Genomic DNA, 25,010 nt, shown 5'->3' with positions numbered 1-25,010 from the left:
TATTCTTCATTATTAACTGCATCTTTCTGGGATCTAGAAAATACTTGTATGGTATTTACAGCTTTAAAATTTGAGGAAGGGAGGCAGGCAATATATATAACACAAGGTGGCTTATGAAAATATCAAGGGGAAACAAGACAGAATCCAACATAAAACAAAAAATCACAGCAATTTAGAGCAGCTTAAAACAGCAGCAAAAGACAAAAATCAGAGTTCTATAGAAGCCGACTTAAATAAAATTGCCTTTATTATCTAGATATTATGTATAAATGCCTTCAAGAATCAGCAGCACTGAACTGCATGCTAGATAGAACAAAGTAACTACTCTAAACAATAAATGGAGGATGGAATGCAAAGCAATTGCAGGCAACTGAGAACTCTGAACCAGTGCATTAGATCCTAGAAATACAATAAGGTTGTTCACACAACCAATATGTAGGAAGGGCAAATGGGGAAGGCGGGGTTTAACCTATCTTCCCCCAGATGATCCATCTTTGTGTCTTTGCCGCACGAGCCGCACACCCACAATATATGCACTGCTGGGAGCAGTGCAGGTCACTGTCTGCACTGCTACCAGCAGCGCAGATCAACAGAGGCCGCAACTAGTTTTCCTGGCCTCCGGTTATCCCACAAGGCACCACATGATGAGCGCAGTGCCTTGGGGGATTCCTCCATCAAACCGCACAGAGATGTTAAGTTTTGGGCGGTATAAAAATATGTTAAATAAATAAATAAATAAAATCAGATTGGCACTCTAGGATCCCTTTTGTTACAGTAGATAATCTTATACTGTAGAAAGTAACATTGTTCTTACCTCTGAAGGGTTCTTTCCCCCTGTGTCTGGAGCTTATCATTACAGGTTAAATACAGAGCATGCTCAGAAGACAGGACTGACATCATTGTCGTTTTAACTTCCTGCCGCAAGGAGGTGCCTAGACCCCAGTTCCAAGAGTGTAGCGTGGAGCAGCAGTAGTATATACAGGAGAGAGCTCCCTAAACTTCTGAGAAAAAACAAGTATATACAATAGAGAGGGCAGAGAGGTTAGTGAGGTGGAAGTACCATATGTAGGGAAGGACCAAAAGCAGGGGAAAATTGTCCACTAATAACCCCATGGAGCTGACTCAACCAAAAAGCAGTTACCCATTGTACTATCCAATGGTTGTTGGAAAAGGTAACATCCACGTACATCTGGGCAGGCATGATGAGCTCCAGACACAGGGGAAAAGAACCCTTCACAGGTAAGACCAATGTTCCTTTCCCCTCTGTGCTGGAGCTCATCATTATGAGACATACCCAAGTAGCCTAAACGTGGTAGGGAGATGTACCTATATGACCTGTTGAAGCACACGGTGTCCAAAAGCCACCTATGGTGTGTGGAAGGAAGAAATCTTATAGTGTTGAATGAAGGGAGTGATAAAGGACCAGGTAGCAGTTTTGTAAGTGTCAGATAATAGCGCCTGGGCCAAGAAAGCCACCAAGGTCACTGCACTGTGCATAGAGTGAGCCGTGATTCTCCCTGGTACTGGGAGATTAAAGGTCTTGTAGGTTCTGCTAAGTCGAGGCCAGAGCCGAATCCTGGCGTCTAAGGGTACTGGGCCTAAGGTGAAAGCATACATCTGCCTGAAGGGACATCAGGAGTCCCCTGCGGTGAATGAATTTAAATGCTTCCTGAGAGCCCATCTAGATAATGCCACTGTGTAGCCTGGTAGTTCCGCTAGGTAGATGGACAGCAGGCGGCTAGGGTGCACTCGCTAAGGCGCATGCAAACAGGTGATCCTTTCTTTTTCAGTGGCTGAGCGTCCTTCCTTAAGGTGCTTGGATTTTTTTTAGGCTTTTTGCAGACTCATGGCCACTTTGTGTGTCCCCAATGCCTCCACGAGGGGAGGGGGACCCGGGAAAGCAATTTTGCCCTAACAGACTGCCAGGCGTGGGCTTTGTAGTCGCGGGGGTACCTTCAGAAAGGGAACCCCACAAGAGATCCTTGGCTTGTGTTTTTTCCATGAATGGAGGAAAGGGAAAATGAAAGAAAAAGACTCAAAGGGCTAAGCAGAATTGGTCAAACTGGAAAAGAAAAAAGATTTTTGAGGATTTTTTCCCAATAAAAATGGGCCTAGGTAGCTCCTTTCCTGCCCTGGCACAATCTAAGGGGAACAGGGGGGAAGACAGGAGCAGAAAAAAAGAAAATACAAGACCTGAAGGCCTACATTTGCAAGAGCTCTCTTCTTATGCTATGTTCCAAGTGAATACAGGAGTGGAACTGGGGTCTAGGTGCCTCCTGGCAGCAGGAGTTAAAACTACAATGATATCAGTCCTGTCCTCTGAACATGCTCTGTACTTAACCCGTAATGATGAGCTCCAGTACAGGGGGGAAATATGGCACATTTACCATAACTCTTGAAAAGTAAAAACAAAACATGCTATTTTGCACCACACTAGATGCACTGCAGACTAGAAATAAATTTCAGACATCATTCAGAATAGCAGCAGAATTCAGAACTCTGAGTTACACAGAACCACTACACATTCCACATGAAGAAAATTTCAGGATCTGAATCTCTGTGTGAAAGTAGGGGGCAAGCAAGGCAGGGAAAGTCCACTTCCACATGAAGCGAAGGGCACTGCTGGTGGCAAGCAGTGAGAGCAGAGGACAGTCTGGCTCCTAAATATCGGGGCTGGCTCCCAGAGCCAAAGAAAATGTGTCAAGGCTTGTATTACAGAAACAAGTTTTTCTCCATGACAGAAGTATTTACAGCCAAACCCTGTTCTCTAACAAGATGTAACAGGATTTCCTATCCTAAAACAGTTTTTAAAACTGCATTGTAAATATTTATTTATCATATATAAGGATCAACATTAAACCTGTAACAATGATCTCTTTTTTTCTTTCTTCTTCAACAGAATTACAGCTCAATCCCTATTTACTTTGAAGCAAGCATTAATAAGCTGGACAATGAAATGACGAATCATGTGCAGCTGTTTCTGCACTTATAAATGTCACCCTGTGTTGACAAGAGCTTTGGGGCACAATTTGGTTGTAATTCCAAGGACTCTTGGCTCAATTACTTGCAAGTTGCTCCAAGTTCCCATAGCATTACATGAGGCTTGTTCACACAACCACCAGCAGGGAAGAAGCAGCGCCCGGACTGGGTAGTAGAGCCAAGACAATTCCTGATTTCTGTTTGCATGCTTGCAAGTCTTAAGGTAGGAGGGAAGGAGAATGACTGCATGCAAGGCAGTGGCTGGGTAGGGACAGAGTAAGCTGTCATATACTGAGTCAGACCATTGGTCTATCTAGCTCAGTACTGTCTTCACAGACTGGCAGCAGCTTCTCCAAGGTTACAGGCAGGAATCTCTTTCAGGCCTATCCTGGAGATGCCAGGGAGGGAACTTGGAGCCTTCTGCTCTTCCCAGAGTGGCTCCATCCCCTAAGGGGAATATCTTACAGTGCTCACACATCTAGTCTCCCATTCATATGAAACCATGGTGGACTCTGCTTAGCTAAGGGAACAAGTCATGCTTGCTACCACAAGACCAGTTCTCCTCTGGATGAGCACAACCAACCCATATTCGGTCCTCAGCATTTTACTGAGGTACAGGGGCATCACTAGCATTAGACAAAGGGACACAGTTGTCTGGGGGCCCCAATGCCTCAAGAGGCCCCCAGAGGCACGTTACATGACTCCCCACCTGCCCATTTTGCACCCCCTATTAATTAATATTGAGTCTCTTGGAGATCAGCACTTCGGCAGTAGCAGAGTCTCAAGAAAGGATTAACTTTTCTCCCAGCCCTATTGGTTCTCCTGGCATCTTGTGCTCCTCCCCTGCTTGGAATTTGTATGGAACTGCAGAGCCAAGGAAGCTGGCTGTTGGCTTGTTGTTCTCCCTCCAAGAACGAAAGTAAGAAGACATTTTGTAAAAATAAAGCAACCCTTTGCTGTTTGTTTGGTTTCTGTGTGATTTGTTCCCCTTGGTCAAGCTACCACGTTGCTCGCTCTCTCCCCCCACCCCCATGGAACGTGTGTGTCTTGTACGTGTGAAAGAAGGCCATCGTGTGTGTGTGTGTGTGTGTGTGTGTGTGTGTGTGTGTGTGTGTGTGTGTGAGAGAGAGAGAGAGAGAGAGAGAGAAAATTCTTATTATGCTTTAAAAAAAAAAAACATTTTCAAAGTATGCCAAAACTATTCTAGTGCAAACTTGTAAGAAAAACCTTACCCATCCCAACAGTATACCTTGTTGTGAGGAAATTAGTCAGTGCAAACGTTTCAGATTAAAAGCTCTGAAAAGAATGCGGGGGGGGGGGTGCTCTGACAAAATTGATCTGTTTTTGTTCCATTTTATTCCTGAAGTCACACTGCTTATAGCTCTAATCTGGTCTCTCTGTGTGTTGCTTTCTCTCCCCCCGCCCTTATTAAAAATATTTATATGCTGCTTTTTTAGCAACAGAGTTCTCACAATGGCTTAAATAGCAAAATATGAGAAAATGGTTCTCTTAATATGTTTCCCCTTTTAAACATTACTATTTTATTTTATTTTGCTTTGTGCTTGTAGCATGCTCCCCCATCAAACGTCTATTTTTGTACTGTGTACACTTGCTTCAAAAAAGGCTCTGCAAATCACTTCACATGAAACTCATTTTTAACTTGCACATGAAATGATTAGTTGTCTTTGAATTCTGAAAAATTAGGGCAACTCCATATATGACATTCTGCTGTCCTATCTGAAATCAAAATGGTGGCTTTTCTTTCTGTAGCATATAGACACACTATACATTGTATATATACTGTCATATATAGACATACGCTATAGTTGCATATGATTTGTTTTTGCATATGATTTTCTTGCTTAAATGAAATGTACTAAATAAAAGATCAAACTGAATTGCATGCTGCTGTGATTGGTGTAAAAATGCTATTTAAATGTGCTTCTGAGTACATGCTTAGGACTGGAGTGCATGTGGCTAAAAGTCATATATATATGAATGACACACATCCCGTTCTTCCTCCAAAGAGGTCAGGGTAGTGTGCATGTTCTTCCTCCCCACTTTTATCCTCACAACAAACCTGTGAGGCAGGTTTGGATGGCAGAGAGAGAGTGTCTCAACTAAAGTCCCGCAGTGAGTTTCATGACTGAAGAGGGGACACAAGTCCCCCAATCCTAGTCTTGACAGTCTGATAACTACACCACACTGGTTCTCAGCTGTGTGCGTAGGATACAGGAGAAATCTGATACAGGAGAAAAAGGAGATTCATTTTTAACTGTGAAGCAAGCTAGAGGGGAAGAGAGTGTTGAATACCTTTAAGGGAGCTAGAAAGGGTTTCATTATCAAAATGTAGGGAGGCTGTGGGCCCAAGCCCTGGATCTTTTAAGTACCTAGCAACACCTTTGTAAGGGAGAGAGGAAGAATGATAGGATTTTCCATGCAAAAGCTGGTATTAGCAAGTATGTTCCAAATTTCTTCTAAAAACAAAAAATCAATCTTTCCCTGAGTGTATTTTAGTGTAAAAAGTAGTGAATTCAGATAAGGGGGTGGGGGAGAAAAGGAATGAGAGAAAGAGCAGAGAGGAGGAAGACATTTGGTGTGAGGTGGGTGCAAAGGCTATGTGTGGCTCACCAGAGGTGCATCAGAATCTAATCTGGCCCACCACCAAATTTAAGTTTGACACCCCCTGGCATAGTACATTCGCAAGAGAGAGAAAATCCAAGCCCCAATATTTATATGGGGAGGATCTTTTATAGGGGGAAATTTTTGTTGCACCCCCTGTAATTTCCTGCTGGATCCGCCCCTGTGAACTAGATTCAATGTGAACTAGATATTCATCGTATTCATAATGGGGATGTGAGTGTGAGTGCACTATATATTGTGAAGTGTGTTTGTGTGTGTATATCAGCGAGGGGCCCATTTTAAAATCTTGTCTCTGGGCCCATTCCAACCTTGATACGGCCCTGCTGAGGTAGGAGGAAAAGCTGTCCTATCCAGCTGCCACCTTGCAGACAATCATTCTCCCTGCCACCTTCCTTAATATTTGCAAGCACACGAGTGAAAATCAAGAGCATGCTCCGCTCTCCTAAGCAGTCTGAGAGCTTCTCCTCCCCTGCCAGTGGTCAAATGAATAAGCCTATTTCAACAAGAGTTAAATTTCTGATGGAACATACTTTTAAAAAATTATCAGAAAACCAGAACTGCATAAGCCATTAAAAACTGAGTTGTACAATGTAACACACCCCAACCCAACTCTCCACCTGCATTTACTGACCTCACTCCTCAACTTCACTCCATGGAGGCCACTGCATAACCAAACACTGTCTGAAGGTCCTGAAGAGGACATTCTCAGCCCTTTACCCTGCTTCCAAGTACCCGCTTATGCAACTCTGAGTGGTCTTGATTATTTCCATTCCCACCACAGGTTCCCCATTGCTGGTGGTGAGACTATAACCATGTCAGGCATAGCAGCCCAGTTTTGTTGTGTCTGAAATCTTGACATTTTGGGAACAAAAAAAATGAAGGATAGAACCACTCTTGCTCTGAGAACCAGCAACAGAATCATTATCTTAGAAAAGATAGCTGTTTGGTAATGCCAAAATGTTCCTTGATCACTTTTCCAAAAAGCAATAAGACACACTAAGCAGGGTCAGAACCATGATCTAGTCCAGTTTGTAGCTATCTACTAGGGATGTGCAGAAACCTGTTTGGAGGCCCTTTTATGGGCCTCTGAACAGGTTCGAACACTGGCTGGTTCAAATAGTTTGATGGGGGGGGGATAACTTTAAGGGAGGGGGAAGGTAGACTTACTCTTCCCTCCACTTTTCGCCCCGCCAGCGCTGGCTGGAAAACTAGTCCGGACGGGCGGCAGCATAGCTCCCTGCCACCGCGTCCGCTCTTTGGTCCAGAAGTAGGCAAAGGTAGCTCATGCACGTATGCAGGCTGGGCATGTGCACGTCACACACGTACATGCGCTGACGTGCGCATGCAAGCAAGCTACTCCTGCCTACTTCTAGTCCGAAGAGTGGGGAGGAAAGTGGAGGGGGGAAGTGCCCCCTTCCCCACCCTTAAAGTTACCCCACCCCCATTGACCACTGCCAGTTCCATGTACATCCCTACTATCTACACTTTCACTAATTGCTCTTCCAGATCAAATCCAAAACAAAATGGTTCACTTGTTATAACACTCTCTCCAATAACCTGCTAAGAGCTTCATAAAAAGATAGTGCTAACAACTTTAATTTGGAGGCTCTTGAATAAGACTGTTAGTGGCTGCCTTTGTCTTCTTTTTCTCCTATGCAGATATATTAGTGAATCGTTCTTATTTTCTTTTCCCAGCATAATCACAAGCACAAAAAACACCCACATCCCCTATGGGCAGCCAGAACAGTTCTACCTCGTATAGGGTCACAGCTCCATTTCTACTGCTATCTGGGACACTATATATCATTGAAATCAATGTTTACTGCAACTACCACATTTACATGTTCATAGATGCCACTAATTAGTTCTCAAAGGCAAGGAAGCCACATAATATTGAAACATGATACAGATATTAACTAGCCCAGAAGACTAAAAAACAATGTTTGCAAGTAATATGACTTATGTTAAAGGGATATTTTGCTTACTTTATCAAGAGAAAGCAGCAGCAGATTACAGTGTCATTATCTACAGTGCATGTGTCCGTTAAGAACTAATGAGTCAAACTTACAATTCATTATGCTGGTTAAATCTGCTGGCATACCTTCTTTGAATGTAATAACCAGAATGCAATCACCTCTATTTTAATGTTAAATTCAATTGCAATAACCTTTATTATAAGCACAATTTATAATGCTTTAAAAGTTTAATTCCAAAGGACCACATTAAACTATATCAAGTCAACAGTATTAGCATCAAGTCTATTTGTAAAACTATTGCTTTAAAATTGAGAACATATGGTCCAATTATGATGGTGAAATGCAGTTTATTTCTTAAAATAGTTGCTAAGAAAGCCCTCCCAAAATGACAATTTATATCCTTTACTTAACTATATCCTGTGGAGGATATAGCAGGCCTTGACAAATTTTCTTTGAATATAGGAGCTAGACCAGACACCTAACAAAATTACCAGTGATGGACACTGTGGAAGAAGGTAAATGGGCTTCTCTTTATCTCCTTTACAAGTAACATACTTAGGAACATAGGAAGCTGCCATATACTGAGTCAGACCACAGGTCCATCTAGCTCAGTCTTGTCTTCACAGACTGGCAGCGGCTTCTCCAAGGTAGCAGGAAGGAATCTCTCTCAGCCCTATCTTGGAGATGCTATGGAGGGAACTTGGAACCTAGATGCTCTTTCCAGATTGGCTCCATCCCCTAAGGGGAATATCTTACAGTACTCACACCAGAGGCGCTTAAGTCCAGGGCCTCCACACCCCTTGGGGGCCCCCAAATCCTCTTTAGTCTGTCCCAGGTGGTGTGGTTGCCGCGCTGCTTGCCCGCACCGCGCCAGGAGTGACCTCTGTTTTAGAGACAGAAGAGGTGGGGTGGGGAAAGAAGTATGTACGATGGGAATATGTTAAGTTGCATGCTGAAATGTTTCTGCTAATGCATATTTGCATAAATATACCTGTTTAATAATTTTACATTCTTGTGAGTTCAGTTGTTGTTTGTGCCCCCAAGAACCCATGTGTTAAAAATACTGAGTGTGTCATGGTGTGTGTATGTAGGGGGATAACGCTTAACTTGCCGGGGGGCGGTGGGGGAGGCAGCTCCAAAGGCCTTTAGGTCCAGGCTCCAAAATTACCTAGGTGCACCTCTGGCTCACACATCTAGTCTCCCATTCATATGCAACCAGGTCAGACTCTGCTTAGCTAAGGAGACAAGTCATGCTTGCTACCACAAGACCAGCTTTCCTCCTTCAATACTTTAGAACAGAAACAGGGCTGCCTGGGTCAAATAAAGATTGTATTAAATAGCTCTTCCTCTGACTGGTCTAGTCTAGGCACTACGGTTAAATTTCTAGGAGTCATGGCTTCCTGGGGCCTGGTATTTGTCAAGCCCTGGGATATGCAATATGGAACCAAAACATATTACAATTCCCAGGTCATTTGTAATTTTGTTCATTCTGCATGATAATATGCTTGGAAGGTTATTTATTACATTTGACTCCTGACCATACACCAAGAAGTTCCAGACAGTGTACTAGTGGTTCCATCACACATTTTATCCTTACAATTATCCTATAAGATGGGTCAGTTGCATAATGTGAGATTAAGCTAAAATACTCAATAACCTTGAACAGAGTCCTATAGCATCTCAAAAACTAGCAGGTTTTTTAAAAAAACCAGCAGACACTGTCATGGATTAGAGCCTATTCCATCAATGGGTGCCAAAGAATTCATACTTTTGCTGCAGACTAACACCACCACCTCTCCAGAAATTACCACTAACAAGTGGGATAGCTATTATATTCAAGAAAAATTTAGCAAAGTTTTATTGTGTGTACACTTTAATACTGTCCCAGAACAGGGTCCTTCCCTAAAAAGGGACTTTTAGGTAACTATTTGCAGATATCAGTAGGCAGTTAGCAAGAACTCAAGGCCACAGGTCAGGACCACAGATAAGGAGCTATTATGGAAGCTGGGTTTCAGGAATTAAGTTAGTGACCAGGTAAGAGCTAGGGGTTTCCAAGTAGGAATTTTGCAACATTTAAGAGAGCTGGTCTTCAGAGTCTTCACAGAATCAAGGCAAAAGAACAGACTAAAACAAATAAATCAGCAAGAAACACATAGGCAATATAGAAACTAGCCCACGAAAACCAAGGTAGAAAAACCAAGGAAAACACAAAGGCAAATAAATAGACTGCTGGGGAAAGAACGGTCTGCAGCAGCAGGCGCAGATAAAATCTTTGAGGCCAAGCAAGAAGGTTTAGGGATTGATGAGTAATCAAGGAAACACTGCTAATCTTGCAGCGAGAGCCACTCAATGAAGCGCGGTAGCTGTTCTGAGATTTCACGATGCGCAGGGCAGAGGATATACTCCTGCTGCCATTACATTGTTCCTCGCTAAAACTGTACCGCAACTTTTGTATGGAATTCAATTGGGCCCCTTTGATAGTTTTACGCCCCTAGAGCGGGTTCAGTCGGGCTTTCTAAGAGCGCCTTTTGGTACACCTAGATGCACCCCTAACCCACGCTATGACAGGAGGCTGGGCTGTGGAAGATTGAGACCAGGGCATGGTTGCAGATTATTTTCTACTGGCTGAAGCTCCACCTCCAGCCAGTGGGACTTGTGCCTAGGTTTCTTTCGACTATACCCCGGCCAATTTGGCTGGTAACAATTCCGGATAAACTTTCCCGTATTGGCCTGGATCCTGAATTTTTATTAGAAACTGACCTAGTGAATGCCAAAAAATTAGTTCGTCAACATTTAAATGACATGGAGCTCCAGAACGAGTTGGCCTGTCTGCCAGCATTTTACAGTCAGTTTAAGGCCAGGGTAGGTTTTTTCCAGGCTTCATATTTGTTCACCATAACTGTCAGAAAGTTCCACTGGGCTTTTTCAAGAGCACGCTTTAATGCCTTTCCTTCAGCTATACTAACGGGGAGATTTCAACATCTACCCCTGGAGGCTCGCTTGTGCCCTTGTGGTTTGGGTGAACCTGAATCAATGGCTCATATTTTATTACGCTGTAGATTCTATAGTAATATTAGAAGGCATTAGAGAGCCAGCGTGGTGTAGTGGTTAGAGTGCTGGACTAGGACCTGGGAGACCCGAGTTCAAATCCCCATTCAGCCATGATACTAGCTGGGTGACTCTGGGCCAGTCACGCATCTCTCAGCCTAACCTACTTCACAGGGTTGTTGTGAAAGAGAAACTTAAGTATGTAGTACACCACTCTGGGCTCCTTGGAGGAAGAGCGGGATATAAATGTAAAAACAACAATAACATTTGATTATGCCGCTTCTTTCTAGGTTTAAACATCAATCAGATGACTTGCTGGTGAAATTTTTACTTGAAGATAATGCACTCTGCATCTCTCATGTTGTAGCAAAATTTTGTTACATAGCAGTTAGAATTCGTAGTTCACTGATTGATGCTAAAGTTAATGATTAAGTTAATGTTGAATGCTGGAATAATGTTTATTGTTTGTGTTGTTGTTTTGGCCATTGGCCGTAAAAGTATCTATCTTGCAGTGAGAGCCAGCGTGGTGTAGTGGTTAAGAGTGCTGGACTAGGACCAGGGAGACCCGAGTTCAAATCTCCATTCAGCCGTGAGACTTGCTGGGTGACTCTGGGCCAGTCACTTCTTTCTCAGCCTAATCTACTTCACAGGGTTGTTGTGAGGAGAAACTTAAGTATGTAGTACACCGCTCTGGGCTCCTTGGAGGAAGAGCAGGATATAAAATGTAAAATCATCATCATCATCATCATCTAGGCAGAATAGGGGACACAAAGCCAGACTAGTCCCAACCCTATTTCATTCAATCAGATTAGTCCCAACTCTGTTTCATTCTAGGTACAAGGAACCATCATTCCACATTTCAGTGTGAACCCAAAGCACAGTTTTTGTACTAGTCTGCAGAGAGGTCACATGGTGCTGATCCCTCCATGCAACAAACTACAAACCACTTAAGAATACTGGAAATTTCATCCTTTCCCATGTGTTTTGTGTTCAGTGGCTAGCAAGTCTGAGGAGAGGGGTCTTGTTTGTCTTATTTTGTGAAGTGCCCATTTGCAGACACTTTAACTATAAGGGACAATGTGATACACAGCAGGTGCAAAAAAAAAAAAAATCCAAAAAGTGTCACTGTACCTGGCCTTGAGCTATCCAATTCTGCCACTTGCATTCTTCATCCATCCCAATTCCATCAACGGATGACAAAGTGACTCAAGAAAATTATTGTCAAGGGATTGCAAAGGGGTGGGGGGTGGGGTTAAAAAGGACAAACATCAAGAAGGGTCTCCTGAATGCAGGTCAGCTGCCTGTCTTGTGCCTAGCAAGCCAATTCAGCTCTCAAGGACCAGACTTGTCATTGTACCAGCACCGAAAATTAATTACTCCAGGCTGAATTCCTCATTCTGACTAATAAATTTCCTGAGCCTGGAGATCCACATAGTCAGAATGACTAATATTTGCATTAAGCAAATGTATTGCCATAGTAACAAAGACACTACACAGCTATCTACCTGCCACAGCCTTCTAAATTATTTAGCATGCCAATACTACAATGACACTGCGTAAATGATCACATTCATTAACAGAGGCCTCAGTTAACAGAAACCTAACAGAAGCATTGAAAAACTGTAAACACAAGGCATCTAAACTGACTGCTTTTTAAACAAAAACAAACCAAAACACATCCCACCAAATTTCAATGATGAGAAACCAAAAAAAGCACACAAAAATGGAGAGGAGGTGGGGGGGGCAGGCTATCTTACCAGCATGAAAAAAGAAAAGAAAAACTGGACCATATGTTGCACAGCATAATTTGGGTGGAACCGATCCATCCGCACTCTGTAGATTGAGATTGTGCCACTGAGTCAGTGTAGACTCCTAGCGATCACATTCCCTGTGATTTTCTTGGTAGAATACAGGAGTGGTTTACCAGTGCCTCCTCCCACTCAGTCTGAGACTATGCCTTTCAGCACCTCCCTAGATCGCTGCTGCCCAATATAGGTGACTACAAAAGTATTTACTAGGCATAGTCTGGGAAACACACCGGCGGGGATTTGAACTAACAGCCTCTGCACCACCGCAGTTGATCCGTACTCTAAGTGCAACACTACCGGCGCTTTGCTACAAGGCCACAGGCATGCAAGTAAACCAGTAACACCAACATGATGCTGTGCAACACGTGCGCCACTATGTTTAAAATACTAAAAAAAATTCCCATTCCTTCACCACCACATCAAGTAATTCTAGAAAGTTATGGCAAGTCAATCATATTTTATGCAGGAAAAGCAGCATTTGAAAAATTGAGAATGTCATGTTTTATAACCTCATCCCCACATTCCAATCCTACACTAGTCCATGAATAATTGAACTTGGTTGTGGAAAGAACATCCGCAGGTTAGAAGGGAAACTAAGAGTAGATTACAAAGGGTGATTATCAGGACAACTCACTTCATCCAATACTGCATCCAATTTATCTATGGCAACAGTGGAGATTATAGACTTTCACAAGCCAATGGGGAGGTGCTTCATGGATTGGGTCCACTATGCCTAGCAGAGGATGTTCACCTAGCTGAAGTGGCACAAATCTTTATTGGTGCTGCATCAGTTCAAGTGACACCACCAGACTGCTTGAGATCATCACCACCGCTTCATTCAGATGTCCAATGATGATCCAGAACCGCTCGATAATTCACTCTGCATCGAGAATTATGGTCCTCATTATTGAAGGAGGGGTTCAAGGCATAGCAGATGGGGTGCGTGCAGCAACCACCCCAAGAAAGAGACTTGAAAGTTGCCACTCTGCAAAAGGAGTCCAAGAGTCTGAGCAAGTGGCCCTAACATCTTCCTCCAAGGATACCTCATCAGAACTCCAGGAAATTGAGAACATCCCCAGCTTTGCCAGACCCAATATCTGAGGAAAAGAGCATGGCCCCTTTGAGCCATAACAGAGTCTACAAATGAGGCATCAATCTGAACACAGAGCTACTTAAGCACTCAGCTCCAGACAGTTGTTGGTGCAACATCCTAGTTTGCTTTGTATCCAGCTTGCTCCAACACAGTGATATGCCTTCAGTCCTGTTACTCTGCTCATTTCCCAGTGAAGAAGTCACCTGCTGGACCCCTAGAGTCTCAGCTATACCCCTAGAGTCTCAGCAATTCTATACACACTGACCTGGAAATAAATCCCATTGAATTCAATGGAACTTACTTCATACTAAACATGCATTAAGTCTACATTGTAAAAACATAATACAGAATATACAATATTCCTAGACAAAAACAAACAAACCCTTCCTCCTTTTCATTCTGAGGTAAATAGTCTGAATTTGTCCACGAAGAAAAATAAGATGCAAAAATTATTCCTGAGGTGAAGGGGGGCACCTTTAAACGACAGAAACAAGATTTAAAACTACTTTAACAGAAGTTCAACAGGGAGCAAAGCTCTTCATTTAGGTGAGAAAAACAAGTATAGGGTGGGGACGACTTGGCATAACAGTAGTACATGTGAAAAGGATTTAGGTGACTCAGTGAACCACAAACTGAACATGAACCAGCAGCTGCTAAAAGAGCAGATACAATTTTGGTCTACATTAATAGAGCCATCATGTCCAGACCACAACACTAAATAAAGATACAATATCCATCTTTCAATACTGGATATTGGAAGACAGCTATCATAAGTCTCCTCTTCTCCAGGCCAAACATACCAAACTCCTTTACCCTTCTTTATCGGACTTAGTTCCAGAATTCTCATCACCACTGCCCTCTTTTGAACCCCTTCCAGTTTATCAGTGATCGGTGCTGAGAACTGGCCACAAAACCGCAGCTGAGGTCTGACCAATGCAAAGCAGCAGGGGAAAGTGTGGAATTTCTCATAATGGTCACATTATGAGAAGATGAAATAAACTTGTTCTCAAGCACAGAACTAGAACCAATGGGTTGAAATTGCAAGGAAGCAGATTTAGGCTAGAGTTTAGGAGGAATATTATTATTTATATTCATTCATTCAACTAACACATTTGTATAGCGCCTAACACACAAGTCTTTGGGCGGTTTATGACAAAACAATAAAAACCACCAATAAAAAGGTTAAAACATTACAACTTAAAATTTAAAATGTTAAAACTATTAAAAACACAATTAAAACAGTATCTAATTAAAAGCCTGGGTGACCAAATGAGTCTTGACTGCTTTTTTAACAGTTGCAAGAGATGAGGAGGTTCTCATTTCAGCAGGAAGCGTGTTCCAAAGCCTCAGGGCAGCAGCGGAGAAGGCCATCCCTGAGTAGCCACCAGACGAGCCGGTGCAACTGCAGACAAACCTCTCCTGATGATCTCAATGGGCGGTGGGGTTAATAGCGAAGAAGACGTTCTAACTGTAAATGTTGTTTGACAATAGAGCCACCTTCATCATGCAGTGACGGGCACTCTTTCTCTGGAGGTTTTCAAACTAAAGCTGGGCAGCCAACAATCAGGGATGCTGTAGCAGATTCCTGCACTGATCAGGGTATTGGAATAGAAAGCTTCCAAGGTCCCTTCCAACTTTAAAATTCTATAAAAAGATGGTTGTTTACTACTATTTTCTTTTTAATTTAGACTGCCTTTTGGGATGTGTGTTTTCATTCCTCTTACTGTTTGAAAGAGTTTCTCATAGGGCCTCTCATGTGAAAATCTGTTCAAGCAAACAAACACTTCTAAATTCAATATGCAGTGTTGGTAAAGTGCCAGTTGAGTGCCGTTCAAAGAAATGGCTAAATCCAAGCAAAAAACTCTGGTTAACTGAGCAAAGAGCCACCTTTTAAAGTGCGGGCCCTCTTATATCTAGCTGGGAGATAATGAGGCTATTCACACGATGGATGAAAACTGGGTTGAGGGAGCCCAGCCCAGTTTTCCTCCACCGTGACAACAACCAGGCTCGCGGGCGAGCCCAGTGGTTGAACAGGGGTTAGCCCATCAAAGTAGCCCTCCCCTTAAACAGGATTAGTGGAGCGAGCACTCCGCTAACCCCAGGTTTTTTTAATTGTGTGTTAACCCCCCCCCCTGCAGACCCGCCCAAAGCTCTTCTCACTGATCGTGAGAGGAGCATCAATGACTGTCACTATTCAGCCCAGCATAGTGTCCCTCCTAATGGCTTCTGGGATAAGGAAATACATTTTCCATTCCTTTTGCTATTTAAACTTCTTTGGGAGCTTTTCCTCCCTGAAAAGTGGTATATAAATATTCTAAACAACCCACCTAGCATATGCAATAACAACTCAATGACAAATCACCTACAAATCACATACATTGCTGCTTTACATAAAGTTGAACATTCCTGCTTTACAGATTAGGACTCTTTCTAGGTCTGCACAGCTAAGAATGAGGCATTGTCCACTACCTCTTAAAAAGCAAAACACTATTTGCTTCGTTGTATTGGATTTTTAGGGGAGCACCTTCTGCTAAATAACAAGCTGCACTGTAACTCAAGCAACCAGGTTAGACACAAATCATGATATATTTCATTATTAATTTTTCTATCAGAAATGTTACTATATCAATTTTCCATAAATTTCTGTACTTGCGGGGCATAGCACTGGAGTGATAGAATGTGGGGAGGGGTTATCTTCCAGGGGAAAGTGTTTTCAGCAGCATGCGGTTATCAAATCTGCAGCAAGCTATTTAACATAAGGATCTCACACACAGATATTCATGTAACTGCTGTTTTGTTTTTTCAATGGGAAAGCCTCCTCTGTTTCTCTGTGGAGAAACACATTGACGTCAACATGTTTCCATGTAACCAGACATCCTTTGCAGAAGGAACAGAATTAGTTTGCAAAGGGTTTTCTCCCTTACCATTTTAAGAGCGAACATAGGCATGGCTTAACACAATCCCCCAAACAGAAACCTGTTTCTTCTTTTTAAAATGTTTTTAATATTCTAGTGGAAGAACATTTTGGGGTAACTCAAAAGTTTGCACACCACACTCAGGACCTTGGTTTGCTTATAATAAAATATACTATTTTATGGTAGGTTTAATTTTTTTCAGTTTGCTCTTCTAATTTGCACTTGTTCTGGTCAGGCATTCCAATTTATTTTTCTTATATCACCTTTTAACATGCAAAATTGTTTACAAGCTTTATCTTGCTTGTCCCAGTGATTAGTTTTTCATTGTACTGCTGGTATTTCAGTCTTCAATGAAGTTTCCAAAGTCCACACAATCCCAAACCCCAGTGGCCTTTGGTTGGGGATTATGGGAGTTGAAGTCCAATAACATCTGGGGGCCCAACGTTGAGGATCCCTGTTATAGGCAACTAAAATCTAAGCTTTTAAAATGTTACTTTCTATCTTGCAAAACGAGGGCAGAAAGTGAATGGGGAGAACAATGCTTAGATCTACTCTCTTTTCTACAAGATTCAAAAAGTAACCACATGAACGCATGAATCTGCCAGATACACAACTTAGGGTCTATTTGGATGGGAAACAGGATTCAGACAGATGTCTTTCCAGCCCAGCTACTACAGATGCTTTTAAGAAGGACCTTAATCCATGACCTTTTAACATGCAAAGCATGTGCTCTACTAGCAAGTTATAGTTACCCACAATTAGCCCCAGTACTGTTCTCTGTTAGACTGTTTCTGCATACAGTAGCTTGTCAACACCAACAGCAACATAACAAAGGATTTGGCATTCAGTCTGTAAATTATGAGAGAGCTTGACAGATCTCATATACCAGGGTACCTAGAAGTTTAGCCATGGTGCCTAGGCTAGGATATTCAGAAGAAGGGTTATTTAATAAAATCTGCATTTTCCCCAGGCAGTCCTGTTTCTGTTCTAAGTAGGTCAGTTGTAAAGGAGATAGTCCATTTATCCTCCCCATCCACAATGTCTGTTACTAAGTCCAGACAAGTGCCCACTATCCGACTTTGAAATTTTTGGGCTGCTCCTTGATCCAAAGAAAATTTGTCAAGGCCTGCATTAAGATTTCTGGCTTATATAGCACAATGTCCTACAGTGGGTATAGGAAAGAATCACCCCCTTTGATAGACCTTAAATTCTGGTTCCCTTACATCCTGAAATGAAAACACAAAGAAAATTCCCTTCACCAGCTGTACTTATCCAATGCAACCTATAACATCCAACTGAAAAACATCACAATTACAGTCCAGAAAAAGTGTCAGAAATAAAAAACAAGAATTACTGAGATTGAAAAAGGATCACACACACCCCCCAATGTCAATATTTTGTTGAACCACCTTTTGCTTTAATAACAGCCTTGAGTCTGTTGGGATACTTCTCTGTCAACCTTGCACATCTAGACGGAGCAATATTTGCCCACTCCTCCATACAGAACTGTTAAAGTTCGGTCACATTGGATGGTAGGTGTTGGTGGACTGGTATCTTCAAATCTCTCCACAGATTTTCTATGGGATTTAGGTCTGGGCTGTGACTGGGCCACATGAGGACGTTCACTTTTTTCTCCTTCAGCCACTGTGTGGTCAATTTTGCTGTGTGCTTCAGATCGTTGTCATGTTGAAAGGTGAATCTTCTGCCCATCCTCAACTGTCTGGTAGAGGGTAGCAGGTTTTCTTCCAGAATCTGACGGTATTTTGCCCCATCCATTTTTCCTTCTACCCTAATGAGAGCCCCAGTCCCTGAGGCAGAGAAACACCCCCACAACAGGATGCTGCCACCTCCATGCTTCACTGTAGGTATGGTGTGTTGTGGATGGTGAGCTGCGTTGGATTTACGCCAGGTGTACTGTTTGGTGTTGAGGCCAAATAGTTCAATCTTGGTCTCATCTGACCATAAGACCTTTTTCCATTTGGCATCAGAATCTTCAATCTTCTGGCAAAGCTCAAACAAGCTTTAATGTGGCCTTTCTTGAGAAGTGGCTTTCTCCTTGCGACCCTCCCGAACAAGCCACATCTGTGGAGCGCTCGTGAAATTGTTGTCACATGCACAGAACAACCACTCTTTGCCATGAAGTCCTTTAACTCCTTCAGAGTGGCCATTGGTCTCTTGGTAACCTCTCTTACCAGTTTCCTCCTTGCTCTTCCATCCAGTTGGAGGGCCAACCGGATCCAGGGAGGATAGCAGTCCACCAACACCTACCATCCAATGTGACCGAACTTGAACAGTTCTGTATGGAGGAGTGGGCAAATATTGCTCCGTCTAGATGTGCAAGGTTGATAGAGAAGTATCCCAACAGACTCAAGGCTGTTATTAAAGCAAAAGGTGGTTCAACAAAATATTGACATTGGGGGGGGGGAATCCTTTTTCAATCTCAGTAATTCTTGTTTTTTATTTCTGACACTTTTTCTGGACTGTAATTGTGATGTTTTTCAGTTGGATGTTATAGGCTGTATTGGATAAGTACAGCTGGTGAAGGGAATTTTCTTTGTGTTTTCATTTCAGGATGCAAGGGAACCAGAATTTAAGGTCTATCAAAGGGGGTGATTCTTTCCTATACCCACTGTATATAAACACAAAACACAGTACTTACTTCAGTCAAGAATGCCTGCTGACACAGGGCAAAGCATATAAGTGTCTTGAGTCTCTAAATCTTCTATGTCAGAAGACTTTACAGCCAAATTCCTTTACATAATGAAAGATTACCAAATCTGGTAGCGTTTCTCTTGACTACGTACAGAATAAACTGTTCTAGTTCAAAGCTTATACAGCACATCTACAAATATTCCCATCATTCTCAAACAAACTAATCTGGTGTGCAGATGGCTTAAATCTCAACAATCTAACTGCCGGATTCTGGAAAATAAAACATGCTGTTCTATGTCAGCAGCACAGTGGAATCCCATATAGAATTATCCAGGGCATAGCTTTATAGCCCTGTTCCATGACCAATAGTATAATCTTTTTAATGGTTCAGTGAAAGGCTGAAAATATCATCCATAGAAGAAGAGAAAGGGTTTAAAAAAATAATTCTTATCATTTATACAGCATTTTCCGAACCATGAGATGGTATCTTGTTCATTTCTCATAACGGCATGTGGCATGCTAAAACATGGATGATGTATACAGGAGACTGTTAGGGAAATAAGCAGGAGATGTTTAGTGCACAGAATGTTGAACTTGGACTAGGGTCACCAGAAAGCATGAAAAATCAGATCACAATTTATTTTAGGGCATCATGGAATTGTGTGTAATGATTTTTAAGGGGGATGTTTTATGCAAATGAGGTGGAAACATGGTGGGATTTCCCCCCTGGAAAATTGTCCAATTCAAAATATTCCAGAAAACCTATATCTCTTAAAGCTTGGGTATTTCAGAGAGTGTCTTCTTTGTCATTAACCCTGCTGCTTATTAAGATCATCTGGGGAGGTCCGGTTGCAGTTGCCACAGACTTGTTTCATTGCAACTCAGGACCAGGTCTTCTCTGTGGCTGTCCTAGGGCTCTGGATTGCACTCTCTGTCAAATTAAGAGCTTCTCCATCTCTGACAGCTTTTGAAAATATCCTGAAGACATACCTGCTTTCTAAGGCTTTTAGTCAAAATTGTAAACTGTTTGTTTTTATTCTACAAAACTTTTTTAAATTCTGTTTTTACATTGGTTATATTTTAAATTATGTAAATTACCTAGGGTTACACATATCAAGTGCTATATAAACATGATAAATAAATAAATCTCTGTCCCGCCCTCACGATATTCATGCACTTGCCATTAGCTTCAGCTAACAATTCCACTGTTCTATGCATCATTAAAATGCAAAGAGCACTCTCTTGTTAATTTTTCACTTCAGGAAACTTCAGCTCTTCTTTGAGAATTCATTTAGCAGAAGCTCTTAGAACAGCCTCTCTTTAATTATATCAATTCATCTTTCAATTCTTTCAGAAATACATCTTTCATTTGCAACTTAGTTTATAAAAGAACTTGACCTTAAGAAGAACAGAGGAAAGCAAAGCATTGCTGGTTCATATATTGCCCTATGCTGCCTTAAAACAGTAGACCACTCATTAATCAAACTTTTAAAAAAATGTTTAAGATCTACAAAAATAAAATAAAATGCCTAATCCCATATGTGCCATTTCCTATGGAAAAATAAATTTGTTAATAAAATCCTGTAAAAAATAACTTCATAGAAGTCAGAAACAGGTTCAAAAACAAGCATGCAATGTTTTCAAAAGATACAAATAGCAATTGATTACAGTACCCGGAACATGCAGCTTGGATGACTGAAGTGATAATGATCAACAGCTCACATTTACAGACAGACAGAGCAAGAAGATGACTGGTCAAAAGACAGCAGACATTTCCCAAGAGACATTCAAACTGGGATTGCTGTATACTATTTTATACAAATCCAAGCAGGTGGGGAACCTATACAACAAGCAGGTGAGGAACCTACTCAGCTTCATCTTTCCCTACTCATGAGTCACACACAGAAAGCATAATTTAGTAACATACTGATGTTTTCATGCAGAAATTGTTATATATTTTAATAAAGAATTGCAAAAGCAACAGTTTCATCTCTAGTTCAAGCACAAGTATTTCTAGAAAATGCCAAGAAGTCTGACTGATTAACTGCCCTTGGGATAATCTTTAACAGAAACCAAAACAATGAGCCCCAGAGGAAGTGGGCACTGTATTGTTGCAGAATATGAGCTGTCTGCATAGTTCCAGAACAAACACTAGAGAATTAAGATATCTTTATTTGTGAGACAAACAAAAAGAGACACTTAGAGATCAGTATAGAACTTGCTGACTTGCACAGGAACAGGAACAACAACAAAAAAAAAACAGGAAGGAGAATACAAACTCCTAGCTAGCCCAACCAGTACTAAGGAAGCTACAGTGGCCCTTCTGGCTTCATAGCAGATTACATGCAGACTATACACACTAAGTTAGGCTGCAGCTGTTGCATATCTCAACACATGTGATATCATAAAGGAATATCTTAGGCCTGATCCACACACAAGAGAATGACAGGAGGTAAAATGTAAAATGCCATTTTAGAATGTTCCTTCACCACAGAAAGATACCCTAAACAAGTAAAAAATATAACACAAAAACAGAATGTTCTAATTGCAGAGAGTTTTTTTCTTTTAAAACAAATGTAAGGGAACATTCAAATACGTGCAATGTGAAATGATATAATCCATCCCACCACCTTAGAATTGTATGGTCTCATGTGCAGACCATGTAAACCCCATTCTGCGGGTTTTGGAATACATACAGGACTGTAGGACTGTAGGATAGTAAAGGATTTTCGTTTCTGTGCCTGAATCACAGTAATTTTGTCCAACTAATTAAACCAGAACCACAGTAGTAATTCAGTTCTTCTGTCCATATGTTGGCAGAACTTGAATCACACTGAAAAAAATCAAGAAGAGATGGTAACACATTGCCACTAGACTGTCTTAGGAAGATGTCCCCACTACAAACAGTCCCACACTGTTTTCCAACCTGGAAATACAGAACAGTGTTTTTAGCTTGCCTTTCTCACCCTTTATAGCAAGAGGTAAAACATGCTGCCAGCCTAGTATTTAAACAAACAGGATCTCTAGTTGTAATAGCTGTGGCAACATAAAATTGCATAGGAAAGAGGAACAGAGTATCATTTTATTTTGCTCTTTCTTACAAAGTAGTCAAGCACTGTACACAAGTTCTTAATATTTTCTCCTCACAGCAAGGTCCATTAAGCTGACCAATAGCAACTTTTTGAAGGCAAGCCAGCAAGCTTCAAGGCTATGTATGAATTTGAATTTATCTTTTCTTATAGCTACAGTTCAGACAACCCTATAGCACATTTAACCATTTATTCCCACTCTAATTAAAATGACTTATGAAAAATAATACTGAAGAAGACTCTAGCAGATCAAATTCTGATCCTAATAAAGGCAGCTATTTTAAAAAATAAAGCATATTCATACAGTATGTAAGAAGAAATAGTAGAATTAATGAAAATCCTCATAAATTCTTAGGTTACATTCTGCAGGCCATCTTACATCATACACTGCATTGTACATGGAAAGACAGGACCAGTTTTTCTTGTTCCTTCTAAGCAAAAACTGAAACTGAATACAGAACAAATAATCATTTCCCCAATTGTCCCTACTGGCTGTTCTACTGAAGGATTCTGTCAACTTGCCCCCTGCCGCAAGATATTTTTGCCCATCTATATTATTTCTTCTGTTTCCAGTCTCATACAAGTTAGCTGTTATGCCTTTGATCACATGGATTAGTAGGACCAGACCTTTCCTTATTATTCTACTTCAAAATAACACAAGCTCCATTCAGTGGAGCTCTGATCAAATCAGAAGTATTTTAAGAGTCTCAGTACAGCAAATATTCAGTACAGAAAATACAGTTTGGATAGCACATTACAGTGAAATATCCTCCACATGATACTGGTATAGCAAGATGACCCACGTCAACAAATGATCTGAACAGCATTCATTCTGCAGTAAACTGGGGCAGGGCAGAGAGATGTAGGCTTCAATCTTGCACACAAATTACTTAAATCCCATGAAGTCAACAAGAAATATGTGCCACTGGATTAAATTGCCATTTCAAACCACTGAAGTTATGTTGTTTGCATCACATAATTTGGCAAGAAAAAAAATTAATACAAATATGCACATACGTGCATATTTATTATTTATGTCTGAACCTTTATAGTAGCAAGCCTGTACAACTTGTGACCCACCAAGCTGAACATATCCAGAAGTCCACTAGGTCCCGAAACAACTCTTGGTTGTAGCGCCTACCTGGGACTGCAAGAACTAGGAGATTACAAGGGCATGCTACAAAGTTAGTGGGCTGCATTTGACTTGGTGGAGCACACATCTGTATTACATACAGCATAGTGATACTCTGGAAAGCTCAAAAGGGAGAGGTCAGGGGAAGTTTATTTGGAACAACTATTTCCCTCTCTAGAAAGGTATTGATTATACTGATTAATACAAATCAGTTCTTTTTTACACATTTGGTCAGTCACATTTGACCAAGTGACGCTATTAGTTCAAGCATACTACAAGCCATAGATCATAAAAAAGCACAACAGAATGTCAATATGCTTTGGGATTATATGCAACTTGTAATGAAACTGGGATATTGTTAATGATTTTTATACACCACTGTAATGAAAAGTCATCAAATAAGTTTACATAGCAAAAAGAATGAAAAGATGGATTCCTATCCCAAAAGGCCTCACAATCTAAAAAGAAACACAATGGACACCAGCAATAGCCAGTAGAAGGGATGTTGTGCTGGGACAAATTGGGTCAGTTGCTCTTCCCCCGCTATAATAAGAGAGCCACCACTTCAAAAAGGAGCCTGATTTTGTTTAGTTAGAAGAGGTAAGAGGTCTTGTTTCCTCTACATGTGTACCTTTGACAGTTATGCTCCACATCCTGATTAAGAAGGATTTACATTCTGCAAGACAAAACATTCACTTCAGTTCATGTAATTCAATTATTTGGCCACAGTTTTGAAACGGAGATGCATCTCACAATGTTATACAGTACACAACTCAAGTAATCCTTTGGCAAAGCAATCTTACATTCCACTGACAGGCACTTGCCTATTTACACAAGCAAACACAAGTGGTGTTGTTAGACTACCTCTAACATTAATTCTAGTAAGTTAAGGCAGCTGCTTCTGCTTCTGCATCATCTGTTCTGAATAAAACAGTATCATCATATATTTTGGATTGCAGCTACATGCATTTTAATTCACATTAGCAACCCAAGGTTAGGCTAAAAAGCACTCTACTATGACCCTCTGAAAAATCAGAGGTGTCTGGCTTCACACCAAAAGACTTAACGATTGCAACTGTCTCATGAGACACAGAGAGGTGAGAAAGCAACAGCTTGCAATTGAATCCCTGTCAAAGGTCAAGTATGTACTTCTTCCTTCTTGGCTGCTTGCTGTCTGAGGGCATGGGGAATACCGTTTTGTCCAATGTCACAGTAGCAGATTCTTTACACATTCTGCAGATTGTATTTGATAAACTTTATTACAGAGGACATTTTAAGCTGACCTTGCTTAATGCTGTAGCTCTCTTTGCATATTGTTGTGAATCAGCTATTTTAGTACATGTGGAAAAGCCAGCACAATTCTTGGAATTAAGGACATTATACTTTTTCCTTTTTCTCATCCTTCCACAGAAAACCAAGAAAGGCTGATTTCACAGCTTGGGCTGCAGGATGGAGACACTGTTTTCCAAGGGGAAGAACCATAACTCAGAGGAGCATCATTTGCTCTGGCATGCAGGAAGTTCAATAATAATAATAATAAGGCTGTGGCAGAAAAAGACCCAAATAATCCCAGTGGTAATTGGCGCCCTGGGTGCAGTCCCAAAAGACCTTGAAGAGCACCTCAACACCACAGGGGCCACAGAAATCACCATCAGCCAATTACAAAAAGCAGCTT

At 41.4% G+C, this 25,010-nt stretch overlaps 1 protein-coding gene across 11 annotated transcripts in view; it reads right to left on the bottom strand.

Moving 5' to 3' along the window:
• Window positions 1-25,010, bottom strand: part of FHIP1A (FHF complex subunit HOOK interacting protein 1A) — a 151,886-nt gene that overhangs the window by 87,961 nt on the left and 38,915 nt on the right. The window contains exon 1 of one of the 11 annotated variants that reach the window (XM_053251960.1): window positions 11,778-11,851. The exons of the other annotated variants lie outside the window; for them this stretch is intronic. The gene's annotated coding sequence lies outside the window, so the exon portion shown is untranslated. Of the gene's footprint in view, window positions 1-11,777; window positions 11,852-25,010 lie in introns of those variants that run through there. 11 annotated transcript variants of the gene reach the window in all.

This window comes from Hemicordylus capensis, chromosome 5 (assembly GCF_027244095.1).
Source record: "Hemicordylus capensis ecotype Gifberg chromosome 5, rHemCap1.1.pri, whole genome shotgun sequence".
NCBI lineage: Eukaryota > Metazoa > Chordata > Lepidosauria > Squamata > Cordylidae > Hemicordylus > Hemicordylus capensis.
The sequence above is the reverse complement of the archived record's forward strand: the minus strand, read 5'-3'. Positions and strand labels throughout refer to the sequence as shown.